Source organism: Peromyscus maniculatus, chromosome X (assembly GCF_049852395.1).
Source record: "Peromyscus maniculatus bairdii isolate BWxNUB_F1_BW_parent chromosome X, HU_Pman_BW_mat_3.1, whole genome shotgun sequence".
In the NCBI taxonomy this organism is placed as follows: domain Eukaryota; kingdom Metazoa; phylum Chordata; class Mammalia; order Rodentia; family Cricetidae; genus Peromyscus; species Peromyscus maniculatus.
In genome coordinates this window covers 130,048,688-130,064,436 of record NC_134875.1, presented here as the reverse complement: position 1 = coordinate 130,064,436, position 15,749 = coordinate 130,048,688, and the positions used below count along the sequence as shown (strand labels likewise).

At 45.3% G+C, this 15,749-nt stretch overlaps 1 long non-coding RNA gene across 1 annotated transcript; it reads right to left on the bottom strand.

The window, feature by feature from the left end:
- Window positions 1-1,097: 1,097 nt before the first annotated feature.
- LOC143270785 (uncharacterized) lies at window positions 1,098-2,305 on the bottom strand. Its single transcript, XR_013048024.1, has 3 exons — window positions 2,164-2,305; window positions 1,572-1,647; window positions 1,098-1,263 (listed from the first exon to the last, which is right to left on the bottom strand). It is a non-coding gene; the product is annotated as an uncharacterized LOC143270785 (long non-coding RNA).
- Window positions 2,306-15,749: the final 13,444 nt, after the last annotated feature.

The window sequence follows — 15,749 nt, the reverse complement described above, 5'->3', positions numbered from 1 at the left end:
CAGCAAGGGCATCTTGTGTAGCTCAGGCTGGCCTGGAGTTTGCAGTCCTGTTTCAGCCTTCCAAGTACTATCAGCAGAGGCCTGGTGGCCACCCAGCTGGCTTGGGAAGATTTCACTGGCTATTACAGGGAGCGCTCAAAGTCCAGTGCTGGCAATCAGCACTTCTTTCTGTTTATTTCACAATCTGTGACCTTTTTAACGACAGCTACGCCACTAACATGGCCCTGGTTGAAGGTAAGACATGACCGAGGATAGACTGGGATTTCAACAAAGAGCAACGTTTTGTGAAGAACTACACGCTGGCTGGGAAGAATTCCTCAAGCTGGGCATGGTGCTTCACACCTGTAATCACTCTGAACTGAGGCAGAAGGATTGCTATATGAATGTGGGACCAGCCCGGTGAGACCTTGCCTTGAAAAAACAAAACAAAAAATCAGAACCAAGGAGACATGGAGGGGAGAGGGGAGGTGGGGTGGGGTTGGGGAGACACACACTGCTGCCATGCTTCTAGGAATCCCACAGCTGTTTTCCAGCCAGTCCAGCTTAAGTGACACAGAGTCCCATAGAACCCGGCCTCACCCGCTATCTGACTGCAGACAAGTTTAGGAGCTCAGCTGGGCCTCATAGCACCCCCAAACTGTGAAGATAGTAAATCAATTGCTCTAAACTACCACAGTTTGGGAGGGTGTGGTGGTTCGCCTGAGATGCCCCCCATAGTCTCTAGTCTCGGGCATTTCAATTCTTTGTTCTCAGTTGGCGGTTCTCAGTCGGGGAGGTTTAGGAGGTGTGGCCTTGCTGGAGGAAGCGGACGACGCAGGACTAGGAGCTGCCTTGGAGGTTTTGAAGGCCATGTGCCATTGCCGGTCAGCTCTCTGTTTTGAGCTCCCAGCTTGCTGGCCAGCCACCATGCCTGCCTGCTGCTCTGCTAGCCATGGGGAGGGACTCTTCTTCCTCATGAGCCGTCCTTATGTTTTATCACAGCGGTAGAAACGGAACTAATACAGAGGGATTGTTACCTAGAAATAGATGACCGGGATCCAGTTCAATCCCAAATGCGCTTACAAACACCCCCCCACCAGTTCCAAGCGAACACCTACTTCCATGAGGATGTGCTGCTCCATCTCCAGCTGCTCAGCCTGAAGGAGCATCAGAACTCTCTGAACACAGGCCAGGCACAGTGACATGCTTTTCATTTCAGCCATCAGGAGATAGAGGCAGGGAGATCTCTTAGTTCCAGGCTAGCCAGGGCTACATAGTAAGATCCTGTCTCAAAAAAAAAAAAAAAAAAAAAAAAAAAGCCCTTAACATGCTCAGCTTTTAGAACTTGAGGCCTGTATCCGTGAGGCCTGTATCCGTTTCTTTCTATTGCTGTAATAAAGTGCCATAACCAATGCAGCTTATAAAAGAAAGTGTTTAGCTGAGAGTGGAGGCAGAGGCAGGGGGATCTCTGAGTTTGAGGCCAGTCCGGTCTAGACATCAAGTTCGAGGACAGCCAGGCTGTTATACAGAGAAATCTTGTCTCAAAACCCAAAACCAAACAAACAAAAAAGCAGGGAGCTAACTGGGCTTACACTGTCCGAGGGTCAGAGTCCATGACGGCAGAATAAAGGCACGGTGGCAGGAACAGCTGAGAGCTCACATCTGGATCTGCAAGCAGAGGGCAGAGAGAGATTCTGGGAATGGTGCCAGTCTTTGGAAACCCCAAAGCCCGTTTCCAGTGACATGTCTCCTCCAACAAGGCCACACCTCCTAATCCTTCCCAAACAGTTCTACCAGCTGGGGGTCAAGTATTCAAACATATGAGCCCATGGGGGCCTTTCTCATTCAAACCACCACAAGGTCTTTGGTTACAAGTCCGGAGAATACAGTGAAAGCAGTGATAAAGAAAAAAGCGATAAGGAACATGATCCTTGAAAAACAGTCCCCCTGTAAGGTAACCAAGGTAGCATTTAGCACCTTGTAGCCTTCTAGAAGGCAGCACCGACTGAACCTCAGAAGTGCTTCCCAGCCAGTGAAGGTTCCAGCTGACATGTCCCAGTGTTTTGTGTGTCTACAGTTTAACTGCTATTAGTTAAAATCTTTTAGATGTTTCTCTATAATCCCTTTCCAAGAACCAGTTGCTTCTGGAGGCCTAGAGAGTCACGTGTTTTTCCAGAGACTCACTTATGGAATGGTGCGAAGAGACCTTCTGGGCTTGCTGCCTGAGATTCCTTGAGCTACAAAGGTGACCGGAACAGCCATCACGTTCTTGGTGAGTCTTCAGTACGCTGTGGTGTTTCTTATGACATGGCCGGAAGGCTCGTGGCTGAACAATCACACAGGAGAAATGAGTCAGGGTCACACAGTCACACACAAAAATATACAACAAAGGCATCCCAGAGAGTCTCCTTTATTCCTGTGTCTCAGAAGAAAACAACAGGTGATTACTTAGAAAGGCCAACAAGACAGACAGAATTTGTCCCGGGGGAAGGCAGGCTTCCTAAAAGACTGATAACAGGATGTTTCCTCACTCACCTGGACTGCTTGAGCAAAAGTCATCAGACAGTTTATCTGATGAGTGAAGCGATGACTTTGAAGTCCTGAACCTGAGTAGCCTGGAGTCAGGTAGCCCGCGGGGCTCCTATGAACCATGAGATTGAAAAGAGCGCTATTCATGCTGTATTGAGTTCCACCCTAGCTAACTAGACAGGATGTCCTATCCTGTCTGGAAAAAGGTGAAAATATAGAATGCCACCGGAGCTGACTTGACAGGGGCTGGGGGTGGGGAATGGATGACCATGCACACTACCTACCGCGTGTTCACCTCCAGACTTTACCGATACCCTCGATGTTAACATCAGGTAGTCCTGATCTGTATCTGGCTGGTCTCAGAGGATATAACAAAAAGAGGGCCAGTGAGATGGCTCAAGTGGGTAGAGGTGCTTGCTGCCAAGCCGGACTACCGAAGTTCGTCCCAGGGTCACCAAATACTGGAAGAGCTCTGACTCCCAAAAATTGTCCTCTAACCTCCACACTGGCATGATGGCATAAACATGCCCCCACCCCTGATAAATGAATAAACATAAAAATATTTTTAAATATAATTGCAAGTCAGAAAATGTGGAGTGGTTTTATGTTTGCAAACTTAAGTTTTAAAAAAGTGTGAGTGACTTCCTGGGAGGACGTAACACTCAGAGAGAGAGAGAGAGAGAGAGAGAGAGAGAGAGAGAGAGAGAGAGAGAGAGAGAGAGAGAGACTCACCCAGAAAGAGAACCCAGAACAGAACAAAGTAATGGTTGTACAATTTGGTGAACCAGTGTATTTTTTATTTATTTATTTATTTATTTATTTGGTTTTTCGAGACAGGGTTTCTCTGTGTAGCTTTGCACCTTTCTTGGAACTCATTCTGTAGTCCAGTCTGGCCTCGAACTCACAGAGATCCACCTGCCTCTGCCTCCGAGTGCTGGGATTAAAGGCGTGTGCCAGCACCACCCAGCATGAACCAGTGTATTTTTACTTGAGTTGCTAACGGAAGTATGGGTGGGGGGTTACAGGAGCAGGCGCCTGCATCACTGAAAAGTCCGTCCACCAGAGATGACTCATGACAGCTGTATCCCTAGTGCTCTCTCCACAACTGCAGACATCTATCCCCACAGGTCTGAGAGATCTCTGCAGCTCCCCTGGGCACAGTCTCCTCCCCCAAGTAGTTGTTTGCTGTTTTTAGAAAGCTGGGAAGGGGCTTTTGAGAACCTTCAATTTCCAGCCTTCTCAGACAGGTGAAGTTTGTATACCTCCTGAACCTCAAGGACCTCCCCTCCTCAAACTGGGGGTGTTTCAATTCAGAGGAACCGCTTACACAAACACAGCTCTGGGTGTGGGAGGAGGCAAAAGCGGGAGATAAGATTATCTCCAGGTCATTTTGTCAAGAGTAGCTTGTAGGACATCAGAGCTAGAGTTCTGTCTGTCACAAGGCTCCCTCAGGCCATCCCTCTGTCACTGCTCCCTAGGCCACTCCCCTCCCAACCCTAGCCCGTCTGAAGCTGGTCTCCATCTCCAGAGCTCTGCTAATCAGGGAACCTTACAGAAGTGGGATGGTGTGACAGGTATCCCTTGGAGACTGGTTGGCCTTGTTTCCCCGACTCGGCTTGACTCCTTGGAGATCCATCCATAGTGTTGTATGTATTAATAGCAATGAGGGCCAGAGAGATGGCTCAGTGGTTAAGAGTACTTGTTCTTACAGAGGATTTAGGTTCAGTTCCAGCACCCACATGGTACCCACAACCATCCATAACTCCAGTCCCAGGGATCCAATGCCCTCTTCTGATCTCCACAGGTGCCAGGCACCTACACGTACCCATACAGACTTAGACAAAATAACCGTGCACATGAAATAAAATCAATCAACCAATCTAAAAAGAATGTTAACTTTTTACCTTTTTTTTTAGTGTGTATGTGTGGGAGTGCATTCCATGGGCATGAGTGCTGAGGGCAGAGAATAACTTGTGGAAGTGGGTTCTCTCCTCCTACCATGTGGGCTCTGGGGCTCATGTTACCTGGACTGTCCGAAAACTGGCCTTGAACTCACAGAGATCTGCCCGCCTCTGCCTCCTGAGTGCTGGGATTAAAGGCGACCACTTTTTTTTTTTAAGCCTGGATCTCATTTTCACTCTGTATTGCAGTCTGGCCTTGAACTTGGGGCAATCCTCCTGCCTCAGTGTTGACATTACAGAAATAATCACCACTCCCAGTTCCACAGTTCTTTGCTTTTTATTGCCCATCCATGATATGGATGTGCCAGGGAGGTGGTGCCAGGTGGGGTGGGGTGGAACCATTTGTCCACTGAAGGACATTATAAGGGGTCTTGGAGTTTTTGGCTATTACAGATAATGCTATTACAAACATTTGTGTAAGAGGATCTGTGTGAAAATAAGTTTTATTTCTCTGGGATAAATGCCAAAAAGCACAAATGCCGGGTCACAGGCTAAGTCTATTTCCAGTCTTAAACAGAAGTGCCAAATTTTTCCAAAGTGTCAGTATTGATTTACATTCCCTCCAGCAAATGACCCAGTTTCTCTACAGTCTCTCCAGCATTTAGTGTTGTCAGTCTATCTCATCTTCGTCAGTCTAATGGGCTGATTGTCGTAGTGCATTGTAGTTGTTTTGATGTTGAAACAAGGGCTCACACAGCTGAGGCTGGCCTCAGACTACTGATCCTTCTGTGTCTGCTCCCAAGTGCTTGGATTACAAGTGTCTCCACCTTCTTTTGCTTTTTAAATTTTAGGCAGGGTCTCACTATATAGTCCTGGCTGTCCTGGAACTCGCTCTGTAGACCAGGCTAGCCTCGAACTCACAGAGATCCACCTGTCTCTGCCTCCTGAGTGGTGGGATCAAAGGTGTGCGCTGTCACCATTCTGTTGGCCATTTTCTAATCAGAGAGTTTATTACTGTTGAGTTTTGAGCCTTCCTTCTCTCTTCCATGGTGCTGGGGATGGAGCCCTGGGCCTTGTTCATGCTTGGCAGGCGAGCTACCTAGAACTACGCCCTATTTGAGAGTTCTTTATATTTTCTAGATATCAGTCCTTTGTCAAATATTTTCCCCAGCTTTTATTTTTCATACTGCTATGAAAATTTTGATTTAGATATGAAGTATTCTCCAAAGACTCATGTGTTAAAAGTTTGATCTCCACGTGGCAATGTTCAGAGGTAAAGCTTTGGAGAAGTGATTATATCCAAGGGTGCCCGGTTGGTCAATGATTTCATTCATCCATTGATGAGTTCACAGATGAATGGGCTATTGGAAGTATGGCCTAGTTGGAGGAAGTAAGTCACTGGCCCCATGCCTTTGAAGGATATATGTTCTGTCTCCTTCCTCTTGCTCTCTCTGTCCCTGGCTTTTTATCCACCATGTGCTCCCCACTGTGATGTTCTGCCTCACCATGGCCCAGAGACAATGAAGCTAAAATCCAGTCTTTCCTCCTTTAAGTGTTTCTCTCAGGTGTTTTGTCACAGCCATGGAAAACTGACCAAAAAGATATGGTTCAATCTTAAAATTGTTTTAAAAAAGTGATCTTCTAGCCTGTCCTGAAATCCATGCACTGTCATGATGTGTACATATTCCACCCATCCATCTATCCACTCACCCACTTAATTTATTGACTATAAATTTAGTATCAGATGCCAGTGAACTGAAAATGAATATACTACAGTTGCACTCAGAGTAGCCACAATCTTGTAGGAACAGGGATGTGTAAGCATATGCCTCCCATTGGGGTATGGTGAAAGATGTAAATCAGGCCCAGACCAGAGACCTGCTGTGGCTGGGATAGTTGCTGAAGGTTGTTCATAGTCAGTTACGAACCAGTTGAAACCCTAGTATGATTGTTCTAGCTAGATATAGGTCAGAGTGTATTCTAAGAGACTTTTTCACGCGTGTATTCACTGTGGAGACAGCAGCTCACTATGTAGCCAGGCTGGTGTGGAACTAGCAATCCTTCTGCCTCTGCCTAAGACCACGCCAGGATTACAGGTGTGTGTGTGTGTGTGTGTGTGTGTGTGTGTGTGTGTGTGTGTGTGTGAACACGTGCTATTCTATAAAAAACATTTCCATCTATTCTTTTCATCTTAATTATAATATTCTTTTCCTACGTCCCCAAATAGCTATTACCAAGATGGAGATGCTATGAGATGAAAGCAGAACTCAGCTATTTTCAGAAGTGATCTTTTAAAAACTATTAGTTCCCCAGGTACTCTTCACTGCGAAGTGCTGGCATGAAGAAAAGGTGGAGATAGGCCTCCTTGCATAACAGTCCTTGGTCCTAATATAGCAGTGTTCATCTGGGACGCCTGAAGGACTCGCCTCACATGACAGGCTGCCTCATTTTCACAGCGACTCTTCGAGGAAAGCAAGATGAGATTGAATATGCAGTGGCCTATATTCAAGTAGAGAAGGCTGCTGCTTCCTTACCTAAGCACCTAGAAAAGCCTATCAAGTGACGCACTGGGGAGGAGCCCATGGATTAATAACTGAGAAGATGGGACTGAACCTTTGATTTAGGCCCGATGGTCTTCCAAGAATTTTTGAAAGTGTAAGGCCTGAGAATGCTTATACAGAAGGCTGCTTAAAGGTTTGGGGTGGGGCTGGCAAGATGGCTCAGTGGATAAAGGTGCTTGCTGCCAAGCCTGAAGACCTGAGTTCAATTCCTAGGAGGAAGGAGAGAAGTGACTCCTGAAAATTCTGATCTCCACATGTATTAAATAATTTATAAAGGCTGGAGGTGTAGCTCAGTGGCAGTGCTTGCCTAGCATGTATGAAGCCCTAGGTTCCATGGTTAGCATTATACAAAATATTATTTTCAAAAATAATATTTGAGCTTCAAAATGTAAGAATGTTCCCAACATGCTGGGGGTGGAATTTAGGGCCTTGTACATGGTAGGTAATCTATATACCAAGTCCCCTTTTAACTTTCAGACAGGGTCTGACTAAGTAGCCTAGGCTGGCCTTGACCTAGCTCTGTAGCCCAAGTATGACTTGAAATTGTGATCCTCCTGTTTCATCTTCCTGGAAAGATGAGATTACAGGCCTATGTCACCGGCTCAGCATGACAATGCTTTTTGTTCCTGTGTCTAATGAAGATACAGTTTTATTGCCCTGGAGAATGTCTGTCCCTCAACTGTCCCTTTTAGGGAATGCCTGTCTGCTCCTCACTTTCTGCTGTTTCTAAAATAAAGCCCAAATACTTCCTTCTCATAGGTCAGCCTCAGTTTACCTTGCTAGCGCCCACACTTTCTAATTACTTCAGCCAGCTAGGCCCAGTGGCACTACCTGTAGTCCTAGCTACTAGTGAGGCTGAGGTAGGAAGACTTCTTGTGCCTAGGAATTCAAAGCCAATATAGGCAACATAATGAGATCCTATCTCAATAAATACCTATTAAGTAAACACTATGGCCAATGGATAGTCATTCCTAGGAGATAAGGACATGCTTTCTTCTTTGTCACTGTCTCAGTTACTTTTCTATTACCGTGACTAAGGCAACTTAGAAAATACAATGTTTATTGGGGCTCACGGTTCCAAAGGGTTAAAGTCCATGACCATCCTGGAGGAGAGCAAACCAACAGGCAGGCAAGCATGGTGCTGGAGAAGTAGCTGAGAGCTTACATCCTGATTCAGTCATGAGGCAGAAAGACAGAGCTACCTGAGAATGGTGTGGACTTTTCCAACCTCAAAGTCTACCCCCAGTGACACAGCTCTAACAAGGCCACACCTCCTAATCCTTCTCAAATAGTTCCACAAACTGGGGACCAAGCCTTCAAATATACGAGCCTTTGGAGGGCACTCTCATTCACACCACTACAGGAAATGTATTCCCAACTATTAGGGCAGTGTTTGTGGGTTTTGCCAAATGAACTAATAACTCATTCCTTTCAAGCACTTTCTTCTGAACTCACTGCTTTCCAGAGCTCCACAGCCTGTCCTTCCTCTTAGCCGATCAAGTTTCTGCACATGAGGTATCTTTCCCTTCATCTCCATAGCTGCCCTTACCAGAAATAGCCTCTCCCCTTCTCTTTCCTATCCAAATCCTGTCCATAGTCCCAGCTTTAACTCAAACTCTAGGTCTGAAGGCTTTCTGAGCTTTTTAAAAAGACATACTTATTTTATGTGTTTGTGTGTGTGTGTGTGTGTGTGTGTGTGTGTGTGTGAATGTATGTATGTGTACCACATACATGCAGGGAACTACAGAGATCAGAATAGAGCATTATATCCCTTGGAACTGGAATTACAGACAGTTGTGAGCCTGGGCATTGAACTCGGTTATCTGTAAAAGTATCAAGTGCTTTTAAACTGCTCCAGCCCCAGAACTTATAAGCTCACTCCATCTGCTCCTCCTCAGAACAGCTATCACATTTTTGGTATCGTTCATTCATTCATTTTCTCCACATTTACAAACATGAGCTTTAGAGGAGCTCAGGGTCTAGGTGGACAATATCACATACGGCTTCATGCTGTGTTATGATCTTTGTGTATATATGTATGTCTTATCTCTCCACTTCTGGGACAGCACAAATCATCTTTTAAGCTTATCTGTCTTTCTTTTGGCCCTAACTTAGTATGTTGTTCAACTAATGTCTCTTGACTTCAAGGGGATCTCATTTTATTTATTTACTTATGTACTTAGTTGTTATATTATGGGTTTTTAAAACTTAATTATTATTATTATATATTTTTTGTTCTTTTTGAAACAGGGTCTCACTATGTAGCTCTGGCCATCCTGGAAATTACTATGTAGACCAGGCTGGCCTCGAACTCACAGAGACCCACTTGCCTCTGCCTTCTGAGTGCTGGGACTAAAGATGTGCACCACCACTCCTAGCTAAGGTTTTGTTTTAAGACAGAGCCTCATGCAGTCCAGACTTGTCTGGACTCAGTGTGTGGCCAAGGCTGGTCTTAGCTCCTAATCTTCCTGCCTCTGTCCCCTGAGTGCTAGCGCATCTGTTTTGTTTTTTCAAGATAGAATGTCACTCTAAAGGCCAGCCTGACTTTAGACTTCCAGTCCTCCTGCTTCAACACCTCGAGTGCTGGGATTACAGGCATGTACCACCATGTATGCCTTTTACTTTATAAATTAAAAGCTGAGGCACAGACTGCTGGAATAACCTGCTTTAGACTGCAAGAGAATCATAGTTGAGTCATCCAAGATATGGTAGAGGGCAGGTGTGCTGGCATGCTTGTAATCCCAGAAGAATCAGTAGTTTAAGCACAGCCTGGCTACATGAGACCCTGTTTTTAAAACATGTGTGTGTGTGTGTGTGTGTGTGTGTGTGTGTGTGTGTGTAGAACAGCTTTAGAGCCAACTACTTTGTGTCCACGGTGCCAACATTTCTAGATCTCTCTTAGGTACAAACCATGCCCTAGTATAACTGTTTTGTGTTGCTATACCAAAATACCTGAGACTGGGTAATTCTAATTCATAAAAACATAGAACTCTGTTGGCTCACAATTGTAGAGTCTGGGAAATCCAAGAGCAAGGCACCCCCATCTGCCAGGTCTCTGGCGAGGGCCTTCTGCTACATCGTAAAATGGTAGAGACATCCTGTTCGGAAACAATGAATGTGCTGGTTCTCTTCTTATAAAGCCACAATGCCATCAACGGAAGGCCTGGCCACCTTTGTGACCTTATCTAACACCAATTGCCTGCAAAGGCCTCACCTCCAGATACCATTAACATTATGACTGTGGGATTAAGCTTCCAACACACAAGCTATTGTATACGGATGATCAAAACTTTGAAGTGGAACACAAACATTTCAAGTACAAATTTGGTTCACACAGTAAGTAACATTTCTTATTATATTCAAGGTCAAGCTGTGTGAAAGGTAACCTAAAATAGACTCAAAAACATTTCAGAGAAGAAAGAGTGGGTGGCAGCTGGTGAGCTGCAGCATTTTTCCTTTCATAAAACAATTCTTGTGGAAGAAATAGCAGTGCTGACTTTTTCTATTTTTGCATAAAGTAACACTTAACTAATCTAATTATTATTCAAGTGAAAGTGTAAAGTGTACAGCCACAAGCTTTCATTTATTCTGCAAGAACCATAAAATAGACTTGAATTTATAAAGGGTTTAAAGATTTTCCAGCTTAATGTTGAATCCACATGTCAAAGAATTGAAAGTTAAAACATTGAAAAGGTTTTTTAAAATTTCAAAGTGATTACACCCCATTAGCCATCAAGGTTTGTAGGCCAATGACAGCAATAATCACTAAGGAGGAAGAAGGAGCAAGAGTGGATTAGTTTGACCGAAGGACAGACTGTGTAATTCCAACAGAAGATTGACAGTCCAGGCATGGTCAGTTTTCAAGTTCTACAACACCCGGGAAGATCTGCTAAAAAGGTCCATGGCCTCCTACAGGCAGGTGAATCCCTGAGCTATATATACTCCACGTCCCCAGGCTACCCTTTGCTTCCATTGAGAGCTGCCGTCCATGGCTTCTCTGCTGTTACTCCGCAGGCTGCCCAGTCACTTTGCACATAGGAAGGGAGAAGTCACTGGGTTAGTCTGTCTGAAAACCTTTTTAGCAGTTTAAATGGCAGAGAAGATAGCCTTTAATCTAACTTTGGTTTGGCCTTGCCAAGTTTGCAGAAGGAAGGCAGGTTTCAGGTCAGTATTTTCAGAACTGCCTACAACATTCCTGGTTCTATACGGACCAGCCTCTACCCTTGAATAAGGAGGAAGAGCTAGTATATATTGGAGTTCAGGACCTTCCCTTAATTTGTTATTATTAGTGCACGTGTGTGTGTGTGTGTGTGTGTGTGTGTGTGTGTGACAGGAGGGGGCATGAGTGCCATGGACTCCATGTGGAGGTCAGAGGGCAGTTTTGTGGAGTTGGTTCTCTCCTTTCACCTTGGGTTCCATGGATTAAACTGAGACAGGTTTCTGAGGCAAGAGCTATACTAGTTGAGACCTTCTACTCCATCAGTCTCGTTATGTAGCCCAGGCTGGCCTCAAACTCAAGATCCTTCTTCCTTGCCTCCCAAGGGCCAGGATTCCAGGTCAGTACCGTAATTGCTGGCCCCAAGATCTCCTTCCCTTTTAGACGGTTATCAGCCTTCCGAAGTCATACAATTCTCCTAAGTATTGTAACCCAGCATTGGAAACAAATCTGGTTTTCTTAAAGCACCAATCAAACAAAACCACAAAAGACGATTATAATTTTAAAACATAAGAGGACGGTTGGGCATGGTGGTGCATGTCTTTAATCGCAGCACTTGAGGGGCAGAGACAGGTAACTCTGTGAGTTCGAGGCCAGCCTGGTCGACTTAGTGAGACCCTATTTTTAAAACCTAAGAACAAAACAACAACAAAAACCAATAAAGAGGAGAGCCAGGTTGGCAAGGTGGTCTGCACTGGAATCCCAGCACTTGGAAGGCAAAGGCAAGCCCCCTGGAGTTCAAGACCTCAGCTACGTAAGACCTTGCCATGAACAGCGCCATAAAAAGGTACTCAGTAGGCAACTACTTTTACTCCCATACCTCTAATTATCCCTCTGAGCCAGGAGTGGTAGCTCAGGCCTGTAATCCTAGCACTTGGGAGACTGAGGGAGGCCAGCTTGGGCTACACAGTAAGAGCCTGTCTCAAAACAAATAAACAAACAAAACAGAAAGGGGGGCTGGGGAAGTAACTAAGTGGTAGGGTCCTAGCCTAGCATGTACAAGGCTCTGGGTCTGATCCTCGGCCACACACACACACACACACACACACACACACACACACACACACACACACAGACTCCTTCAATTTTAGCGATGTTGCACTTTCCTTGAACTTTATCCCCAGTTTGAGCTAAAATGAAGTGTTCATGAAAGGCCCTGAAGTGTCTGGCTCTGGAAATCCCTTGATTACTGCTTAACTAACTTCCAGCTTCACAATAGTCCAGTTCGTTCTGCCTTGGGTTTTCGGTTACTTGGGTGCAAAGAATGGCAATAAAGTTTGTTTAAAGGTCATCTGTGGAAGCCAAACAATGGATGGATGCCTCTGCCCAGGCTCTACATTATGACTGGCCCATGGCAGGTACTTGTACTGTCTATCCACCTTTCAACATCTGTTGGGCATCTGGGTGTTGAACCTTGCCCAGGGAGATGTAACAAGTTCCAGCCTCTCTGTGTGTTCACCAAGAATGGCCATGCCAGGCAGCATTACAGTGGACGCTGTTGTCAGAAGGTTTCTCCGGTCTCACAGCTGCTTATAAAATAATTACTCAGAATCTTATATTAATTACCAATTGCATGGCCTATGGCAGGCTTCTTGCTAGCTAGCTCTTATAACTTAAATTAACCCATTTCTATTAATCTGTGTTTTGCCACGTGTTCCGTGGCTTACTGGTCTGCTGGCATGTTGTTCCTTGAGCAGCAGGCTGGGATCTCTCTGCCTCTCCTTTCTCTTCCTCTCTGTCTGCTTGGATTTCTGCCTGCCTCTAAAGCTGCCTTGCCATGGACCAGTGCAGCTGTATTTATCAGCCAATCATCACAACACATATTCACAGAGTACAGAAAGACACCCCGCAGCAGGAAGCTTTACCAGTAAGGTTGTGTGTGTGCTGCCCACATCAACCCAGCCTTCTGGGGAAGCCAGTTACAGGGATGGTGTCATAGACTACCCTAGACCAAGCTTTGTCTCCTGTCCTCTGTGAGACCTTGAATCCCAACCATTGTTTGAGGTAGAAACTGCTTTTTAAAAATATTTATTCCTGGTTCTATTTATGTGTATGTGTGTATTTCTGTGTGATTATATGCTACGTGTGTGTGTCTGCAGAGGCCATAAGAGGGCATTTGATCCCCTGTAGCAGGAGTTAGAGGTGATTGTGAGTCATTCAGTGTGAGTGCTGGGAACCAAACTTGGAAGAACAAGTTCCTCTGGAAGAACAGCAAGCACTCTTGATGGTTGGACCATCTTTGCAGCCCCTAGAAACTGCTGTTATTCCAACCCTAGATATTCCCCAAACATTGTGATGCCAAATGAGTTGCCCTCATTCACATGGCTTGCAAGCCCTAGAACAGGGAACTAGCTGCTAGTTCTAGGAACTGCAGTTCCCAGGCTCTCCTAGTCCTCTCCTCCCAGGATACCTTCATGTCGGGGTGTCTAAGGGGTGGTGCAGATAATATATTTGCTTCAATATAGGCTGTTGAGTTAAAAAGCCTGTGAAGGTAGGAAAGTGAATAGGAAAAAAGTCTCTGGTTTCAGTAATTTCTGACCCTAACGCTATTATAGTGGTTTGAATAAGAATGGCCACAAAGGCCCATATATTTGAATGTTTAGTCACCAGGAAGTAGAACTCTTTGATAGGATTAGAAGGATTAGGAGGTTTGGTCTTGTTGGAGGAAGTGTGTCATGGGGGTGGGCTTTGAGGGTTCAAAAGCCCACGCCAAGCCCAGTTCTCTCCCTGCTGCCTGTGGGTCCCGATGTAGAACTCTCAGCTACTTCTCCAGCATCATGTCTGTGTGCTGCCATGCTCCCAACCATGGGGATGATGGACTAAACCTCTGAAACTGTTAGCAAGCTCCTGATTAAATGCTTTCTTTTATAAAAGCTGCTGCGGTCATAGTATCTCGTCACAGTAACAGAACACTAAGATAACTACTGACCGTACACTTTGTAAATTAGTCCTTAATGGACCAGTCCTTTGGAGCAGGGACCAGCAGCCCCTCTAGCCGTGGAAGCCTGCACACACACCGTTCCTTTCCAGAGTAAATATGGTTGAAGACAAATCTTTGTGTTTCTCCATTTTGTGTCCATTTAAAATAGATTTGTATTTATTTGGTGTGCATGTATTTTTATGTGCATGTGTATAGGTGCCTACAGAGGCCAGACAGGGTATGGGATCCCCTGGGGCTGCAGTTACTGGAGGTTGGGAGCCCCCTGAGGTGGGTGTTGGAAATCCAACTTAGGTCCTTTGCTAGAACAGCACATGCTCTGAACCACTAAGCCGTTTCTCCAGCACCCCATTCAGTGGAAGTCCTTTTGTGGAAGCAACACACTTGAGAAGGAGAATTTACATACTGAATTTATTTTGATTTTCATTTGTGTGTGCATGTGTGTGTGTGATCTGTACATGTACTACATGCATGCTGTGCTCTTGGAAGCCAGAAGAAAGCATTGAATCCCCTGTAAATAAAGTTGTACACAGCTGTGAGCAGCAGGATGTGGTTTCTGGGATCCCAACGGGTCCTCTGCAAGAGCAGTAAGTGCTCTCAATTGCTGAGTCATCTCTCCAGTACCAAGTTTATATATTTTACTTTATTTTTTGAGTCCGGGTCTGACTATGTACACCAGGCTGGACTTGAACTCACAGAGATCTCCCTGCCACTGCCTCTTGAGTGCTGGGATTAAAGGCATGCGCCACCACAACAGGCTTTCAATTAAAAAAAAATATGAGTGTTTCGACTTCATGTATGTCTACTATGTGCATGCCTGTTGTCTGAGGAGGTCAGAAAAGGGCAGTGTATCTCTTGGAACTGGAGTTGGGAGCCACCATTTGGGTGTTGAAAATTGAACCCAGGTTCTCTGCAAGAGCCAGCATGCCCCAATTTTGCATATTTTAATATGTAACTTAAATTCTGTGTATGTCTGTTCATGTGGGGGTATGTGCATGAGGGTGTGGGTACCCAGAAGGCCGGAAGGCATCAGATATCCTGGAGTTGGAGTTGTAAGGGCTGTGAATCACCTGCTCTTAACTTTTGAACCATCGCTCTGCCTCTTTTTGAGACAGGGTTTCGCCATGTAGTTTTGGTGCCTGTCCTGGAACTCTCTGTAGCTCAGGCTGGCCTCGGATCTTCCGCCTGCCTCTGCCTCCGCGCGTGCTGGGATTAAAGGCGTGTACCACCACCGCCAGGCTCTCTCTGCCTCTTAATATGTAAATTACATTGTTCTTTTATTTTTTGTCTTTGCTTTTCCAGACAGGGTTTCTCTGTGTAGCCCTAGCTGTCCTGGAATCCACTCTGTATTAAAGGGTTTTAGGACCTTCATAGTGTGGCCAAAGCCTTTAATTACATTACTTGGGAGGCAAAGGCAGGCCTGGTCTACAAGGCAAGTTAGAGGACAGCCAGGGCTGTTATATAGAGACACCCTGTCTCCAAAAACCAATCCCCCACCCCCACCTCCAAAAAAAGTGTTAAAAATTAGTTACAGCTCCACTAAGTAAAACCAATAAATTCATTGGTTTACCAAAAAACAAAGTATTTGTTGTAAGTATAAAATATTTCTAGTGCAACCTCAACAA